Below are 8,131 nucleotides of genomic sequence, written 5' to 3'. Positions count from 1 at the left end.
GTGTAGCTAAGGGAGAAGGAAGATTTCTTGGGCATTAGGCCTGGGGTAGTGGGAGAAGAGTAGGAAATGTAGCAAGAGAGACAGACAGGACCACAGCCCTGCGTGACGTGCATTTGTGTGTGTGTCAGGGGTGCACATGCATGTCGTATTTTTACAAAATGAGTATCAAACTCAAATTGTTTAGTAGCTTGTTTTTTAAAATTTAGTTTTATATAATAAACAACTTTCCTTGTTATTATAAACACTAATACAACTTGTGTTTAATGACAGATAGAATAGCATTATACAATCAACTCATAATTCATTCAACCCATCTCCTATTGTTGAGCTCTGAAATGACTTCAATTTTTTCACCCCTGTAAATGACACTACAGAAAAGATTCTTGTAATTCATTCTTCACACTCCTCCACCATTATTCACTTTGAATACGTTACTCAAAGCACAATTGCAAGGTAAATGCTAAGTCACTTCAGTCGTGTCCGACTCTGTGCGACCCCACAGACGGCAGCCCACCAGGCTCCCCGTCCCTGGGATTCTCCAGGCAAGAACACTGGAGTGGGTTACCATTTCCTTCTCCAATGCAAGAAAGTGAAAAGTGAAAGTGAAGTCGCTCAGTCGTGTTCGACTCTTAGCGACTCCATGGACTGCAGCCTACCAGGCTCCTCCATCCATGGGATTTTCCCGGCAAGAGTACTGGAGTGGGGCGCCATTGCCTTCTCTGTGCAGGGTAAATGGGTACACACAATTTTTAATCATTTTTTTTTAATGAATTGACAAATCATCTTCTGAAAAGCTTCTGTCCCTCTGTACTCCCACACACAACCAGTATGGCTTTAAGCGTTCAGACCTTTGAACCTTCTTGTATTGCACTATTTTCTAGCACAGCACATTATACCAGAGTCGAGGGAGAGTTGGGAGGAGAGAGATCTCCAAGTGCACAGAGATATTTCATTGAGACAAAACAGCCAAAGTCATCTATCAGACAATAGTTTCCAGTAAGTACCCATCATCGCATCCACAATATAGATCTCTCTGGCAGCAAACATTTAGGGGCCATATAATTCAGGAGTCATTGCTGAAACAGATCAATGGGTCCAGCACATGATAACAAGCTTTCACCCGCAATTGAGAGCGGGGGCGTCTGTGCTTCTCTTGACTGAGTGACCTGGACTGTGAATGGTAAATCACCATTCAGCCGTCCGCGGGAGGCACTTTCTTTTCCCAGCCCAGCCCTGAAGCAGCGGAAGGGGAAGCAGTGTGGCTTTGCGGTTTCATGAGAGGGCTGGGCCATTAGAACTTCATGTCCTCTTTGGGGCTCTGCTGGTGACTTCTCCCCGAGTCTCCATACTGTCAGTCTCCTTTTCCTTAGTGGTAAAATAGAGACAGAGATGCCAGCCTCTCCCACAGAAAGAAAACACACAAGTGTTTAAAGACTTTTAACGCAAGTGGGCATCCAGAAAAGAAACTTGGGTGCCCAGGGCAATTAATTAATTTTTCAAAAACACTATTGTGTCAGAGATTCTGTTGTGTCACTTTAAAAAGAATCTAGGCTTCATGGTCACATAAAGAGGGCAAGTCAAAATGAAGGCACCGATGGAAAATAAGGTATGTATGGAACTTCCCCGGTGGTCCAGTAACTGAGACTCTGCACTTCCAATGTAGGGGGCTCAGGTTTGATCCCTGGCCAGGTAACCAGATCCACATGCTGCACCTAAGAACTGGTGCAGCGAAATAAATAAGTAAATATATTTTCTTAAACCCTATATATGTATATATACATACACATACACACATATATCCACACATATAATAAAGAAAAATACAATATGTGGCAAATTTTCTTTGTGCCACAATGAACCAGTAAGCAAAATGATATTAAAATAAGAAGCTCATTAGATGTATGCAAACAATGTAGAAAAAATACTATTTATAATTATGGAAAGATAACTTATTACTGAAAGAAAAAGATGATGAAAGCGGCATGATCCGCATGATTTTTATGTTTTAAAATTTCGAGCATCCATATATGTAAATACATGAAACACAGAGAGCAAAACTCTAGAGGCACATGCACACAATTATCAAGTGGTTGTCTGTGAATTTTCACTTTCTTCCTTTTGGCCAATCTCTATTTTCTGATTTTTCTACAACACACATAAATTACTTGAGCACTAAAAATTACTTTAAAGTAAGTGATGAATATTTTAGAGGCCAATGATCTTTGTGAACCTAAATAGCAAATAAACCGGGAAGCTTTCATATTATGTATATGGACACAATCCAAAACTGAGTAATATGAAATATCTGTTTTCATTGGAAAGATACAAGTAAATCAAAGGGAGAAGGCATTTCCTGACTCGAAGTAGACATATTCAGGGACCTGATTAGGAATAGTTATTGACTTTTGTTTCACCACTTAGAAAACTCTGTCTCCAAATATCCTTATAGATCAGAGTCTCCTTCCCTGCCGATGATGCAGAATTTAGTCTCAATCATAGAGCCGATTCTCTGTCCTTATTAGCAGCAGTCATCAGTCTGACCCCCAGTACCACACTGTCCCATGTAAGTCTGGAGGGGTCTCATGGCCCATCAATGCATCCATGTGCACCAAGTACAAGCCTACTGTGCCAAGTAACACTAAGTGCTAAGAGCAGTGGATCCATGACTACGACTATAGATGAAAACAAGACTATATATGGCGGCTCCTCTTGTGGACTGTTGGGGAAAGGAGACAGTGAAATGTGGAAAGAACAGGAAGAGCCAACTCTTACAAACCTGATCATCTTCCATCACTGCTTCGGTTGCTTTACACTTCAGCTTTGCTTTGGGGAACTCACCTTTCCTGAGTGGATACAATCTTGGTGGGACTGTCAGTCAGGAGTCCTGCCCTCTTCTGGCTGATGGTTTGGTACAGGACTCCAGGAGGGCTGGGCATGTGTTCTCTACATGGACACTGAATGGATTGATAAGGGCTAAGGAGCTCACTCACAACAGCTGCAACACCCCAAAGTTGAGGCTTTTCCTTCCAGTTACCTCAGAACTGCCTACTCTCCCACTCCTCGAGATTTTCAGGCTTTCCTTCAATTCTGTATGCTACTCTATATTTCCAGTAGTTCTTTTTTTGTTTCAGTTATCCAGATTTAGTTTCTATTGCTCACAACCAAGGAACCAAAGAGATACAAAGCCCCCTTTTCATGGACCACTTTCACATCCAGTCTTCTGAGTCTTTGAAAGTCATGAGATGATACGGGATAATGATAAATGTATGCCTGGAGTCTGGTGACAAGTGGTCATAAAATATCTATTATTTTATAATTATATAAAATAAATACAAATACACACACACACAAATATATATATAATACAGTGCTCTGAAAATAGTACACTTTTGAAATTAAGCATAGTCCACCAGCACCATCTGCTCTAAAAAGAAAAATATTCTGATTTACAAGTAATGCAAAATAAATTGAAATCCTGGAAAACATAACCCAAAGCAATGATGACAGAGCAGCAAAAGTTTTGTGACCCCACCAAGTCAAGAGCTCTGAATGGGAGAGGGGGATAAAAGAAGCAAAGATGGGATGACATAACCTACGAACTGCTCTAGGCTGAGAATCAAAAGAGCTGGTTGTTAGGATGGAATGATAAAGCCGATGACTCCAAGCATTTCTAAATGACAACACCAAGGTCTAGAAAGGAGATGTCATTATTCCTCATCCTTCTCTGTCTTTGTCCAAATCCCAAAAAGACAGTCTGGCCAATTCTGCCAGCAGAATCCAGTGACTGCTTTTCTCTGGGTCAGGTGTCCATCTATGGTTCAATCACCTGCGGTCACAGGAGAACAAAGTTATGTCACAGAAAAGAAAGACACAGAAGCCCAGGCCTATGGGAGGAAAGAACAGTTATGCAAGGGGAAAGGTATTGCTGGATCATACGGTAACTCCATTTTTAGTTTTCTGAGTAACCTCCACATTGTTTTCCATGTGGCTATGCCCTGGTGTTTTATTTTTATGAGATATAAAAATTTTATTATTATTATAGCAGAAAAAATGTAGTTATGAATAAAAGCACTTCTTTCTCTCTGCCTGATATCAGTTTCCCCCCTAAACTCATAATCTGATATCAACTTTTTGCAATATCAATCTGATCTTGGAAATAATTCTTCATTATGATGAGTTCTTAGGCTAAAGCAGAATGAACAAGCCAGAAATCCCTCTTTCATCATATAAGCATTGATAATTGATTTTTTTTTTAGGTGATGAGAGAAAAGGGAGCACAGTGCTCACTAAACCTTGATTCATACAATGAATATTAACATGAAGCAACCTCCTCCCTTTAGCTCCCCTGCCTCTGCCCCCACAGCCTGCCTCCCTCCCTCCTTCCTGTGTGCATATCCCTAACATTGTCCCAGCTTCTGTGATGTACCCTCCCAGGACCATCTTCAAGAGCCAAAAAAAAAAAATACACTTTTTATTGATTTCATTTCATATACATTTATGCTGTTGGTTGGCTGCTTTTATGTTACATGCAACCTTCAGAATTCAGGCTGGATATGTCATGCCACGGTGTGCAGGGGCCCTGTAGAGAGAGCGCCCCTGGACTTTAATGGGAGCCGAGTACATTCAAAGGAAGAATTTTGCTTTCAGTGTATTTAACATTGTTTGCCTAGAGTTCTGCCTCCACAGGGGCTGACATCTGTGTAAGACAGCAGGGAGGGCAGCTCCGGGCGTCGACCCTGCTGAGAACAAAGCCAGGACACCTGAGAATGAAAGGGCTCGCGTCCTTCAAAGCTTTCCTAAGCCGGCATCGGTTCTCATTCCCTTGTACCTCTTGACACGCTTACCACCTACGTCTGCCTCACTAGACAGCTCATCTGCAGCATCGCTGTGCCAGTTAACAAACTCCCTATAAATGGCATCATATTGTATGCATCCCACTGCCTCTTGCTCTTGTGGATCAACATTCTGTTTTGGAGATTTATTCACATCTCTCAAGTTCATTCATTTTAATAGCTATGGGGCACTTGATTGTTCATCACGTTTTATTTCTTAAGCTGAGTGATGGGTACCTCTGGTGTTTGCTGGATTCTTCTCTCAACTTTGGAGGAAGTCAGCAATATTTCATGGTTTAAGAAGAATAAAGTGAGGGCTGTATTGTGGGTTCTCCTGACATATAATGCTGCTGGCAGTAACATGGGGCTGTCCTGGTAGACAGCAGAATGCAGCCGTCCACTCACCCACTCTCCTGACTCTGAAGGCTTGAGTCCAGCAACTCATAGTTTTATAATAACACCTAGTTGTGTTTACTGAATGTGGATGCGGTACCAGGCACTGTGCCAAGTGATGTGAGAGGCTTATCTCATACAATACTATGGCTTCAGGGGTGTCATTATTATCCTGTGTGTATAGCCTGGAAGTTTGGTGACTTGAACAACATGTGACATGTGGGCAGATATGGAGCCAGTATTTGAAAGCAGGCCTGTCTAGGCACTTCCCTGGTGGTCCAGTGGCTAAGGGGCTTTCCAAGTAGCACTGCTGCTGCTGCTGCTGCTAAGTCGCTTCAGTCGTGTCCGACTCTGTGCGACCCCATAGACGGCAGCCCACCAGGCTCCCCCATCCCTGGGATTCTCCAGGCAAGAACACTGGAATGGGTTGCCATTTCCTTCTCCCAAGTAGCACTAGTGGTAAAGAATCCGATTTCCAAGGCAGAGAGACTCAAGAGACTCAGGTTTGAGCCCTGGGTCAGAAATATCCGCTGGAGGAGGAAGTGGCAACCCACTCCAGTATTCTTACGTGGGAAAGAGCAAGGACAGAGGAGACTGGTGGGCTACAGTGCATAGGGTTGCAGAGTTGGACACAATTGAGCGACTGAGCAAACACATACACACCCCGCAGTGGCTAAGACTCTGAGCTCCCAAGGCAGGGAGCCCAGGTTTGATCTCCAGTCACGGGACTAGATCCCACATGCTGCAGCTAAGAGTGTGCATGTCACAAGTAATGATTCCACATCCACAATGAAGATTCAGCATTCTCAATGAAGACCAAAGATCCTCTGTGCCACAGCTAAGACTTGGCACAGCCAAATAAATAAGATAAATTATATAGATAAATAAAAGAAAGCAGGCCTTTTTGATCCCAGGATTTGTTTTGTCACCACTATCCTGTATTTTTCCATAGTTGGGAGAGGCCATCGGCTTTTCCCCCCTCAAGAGACTCTCACTCAGATGCCACGGGTAGGAAGGAAGGATTAAAGTAGCCATGGGATTGTAACTCTGCTCAAGCCCTTCTTCACTCTAACAATAAGCTGCTTTGATCTATTGATACATAATCAAAAGGTTCAAAGTGCTTCCCTGGTGGCTCAGAAGGTAAAGTGTCTGCCTATGATGAGGGAGACCTGGGTTCAATCCCTGGGTTGGGAAGATCCCCTGGAGAAGGAAATGGCAACCCACTCTGGTACTTTTGGCTAGAAAATCCCATGGATGGAGAAGCCTATAGGCTACAGTCTATGGGGTTGCAAAGAGTTGGACATGATGAGCAACTTCACTTTCACTTTTCACTTTCACCAGATAACATCCACACCCGCTCCCACGCCACCAAACACAGGCCTGTGCCCAGTGTCTGTCCCCTGACACTAAGGCTCAGCATCTACTCCATGGCAGGCCAAGAGGATCCTTTGGGGGAAGGGGACCTTTAGATATTCACGATTTTTCTCCAAATAAGCTTACACTGAGAGTTATTGCAGGTTTTCTTTTCCCTCTTCCTGTCATTTCTTCCTATTCTTCTTCCTCTTCTTTAAATGCTAAAGCATTTATATTATTTAATGTGATGATTTAAAATATTCTGACTTCATATTCTCACGTTGGTACTTCTTTTACTTTCTAATACAGTAGGGCCCTTAAAAACAGGGCAGTGGCTTCAATGCTGAGAAGTCTTGCTTAGCCCCGGGGGAAGGGGAAGGCCAGGGTCTTATAGGTCACTTGCCTGTATGCTGGCAATCCCCTCCGGTGCTGGGAAGAACCCTCAAGATGTTGCAACGACCACACAAAAAGAAGCCTCTGCATGCTTCTGTACTCACCATCTGTAGAAGGCCTGATAGAAGGTACCGTGGAAGATGCCTGGATTTGTTTCCTTGTTTGTTTTTACCATATGTTCAGTCAAAATCAACACTGGGTGTAGATGAGCAGCTACTGAAAATTGCTGTTGCAGGACTAAGCTGACAAGTGACACCTCTCAACTGCAACCTTCCCCCCAACCCACTCTGACAGCCTCGCAGCTACTAATTCTATTTTGTGGCTGTGCTACCAACCTCCAAACCTCTGGGTGACAAAAGGAAATAAACTTCACGCCTCTGAAAAAAAAATCAGCATTTTATTCATCAATCAGTTGGACAAGATTGCTTCCTAGTCAACGATCTGACCTGCTGTTTTAATAATTCCAAATGTCCTGAGGAAGACCGCTGCTTCCTCTATAAGACGGCTGTAACTTCAGGCGCTTGCGACAAAATCTGGGTGGATTATTAGACAATTTCACGCTGGTTTGCAGAGTGATTAAAACAAGTGGCCTTGAATGATAGCATATGTTATAAAGAGATGGAGCCTTTCAGTTATAAAAGATGTATCCATCAAGGGAAAGCAAACACAAATTAAAGTTTGATGAGCAATTGGATATTAATTGGTACTAACTCTGCTTTTTATGTCATTTTGATGTGGAGTGGATCGTAAACATGGTAAGCGATGCTAATAATGTATATTCACTTCAATACAACTTTATGGTGCCATTTATTATAGAAACCAATATTGCAATGGAGTTGTGAGAGCACTGGTGTGCACTTCTCCTGTCGTGCACCTTCACCTAACTCTTGCCAAACAGACTCTCAGTCACAGCCTGCTGGCTACATGGCAATTGGTTAGACAGCTGAGAGTTGTTGCCTGAACGGTGAACCAATTCTAAATTACAGTGGAAACAAATTTCACAGAAAACTGTCTTTATAGTTTTCCCCAGAATTTTTTCAACAAGTTGCCTACTCTTTTCTGAATTTAGACAGCAAGCTCAAAAAAAAGGAATGGCATCTCAACATCATTCAGTTCAGTTCAGTCGCTCAGTTGTGTCCGACTCTTTGCAACCACATGAA

This window comes from Bos javanicus, chromosome 7 (assembly GCF_032452875.1).
Source record: "Bos javanicus breed banteng chromosome 7, ARS-OSU_banteng_1.0, whole genome shotgun sequence".
Lineage (NCBI taxonomy): Eukaryota > Metazoa > Chordata > Mammalia > Artiodactyla > Bovidae > Bos > Bos javanicus.
Note: the sequence above shows the minus strand (reverse complement) of the source record.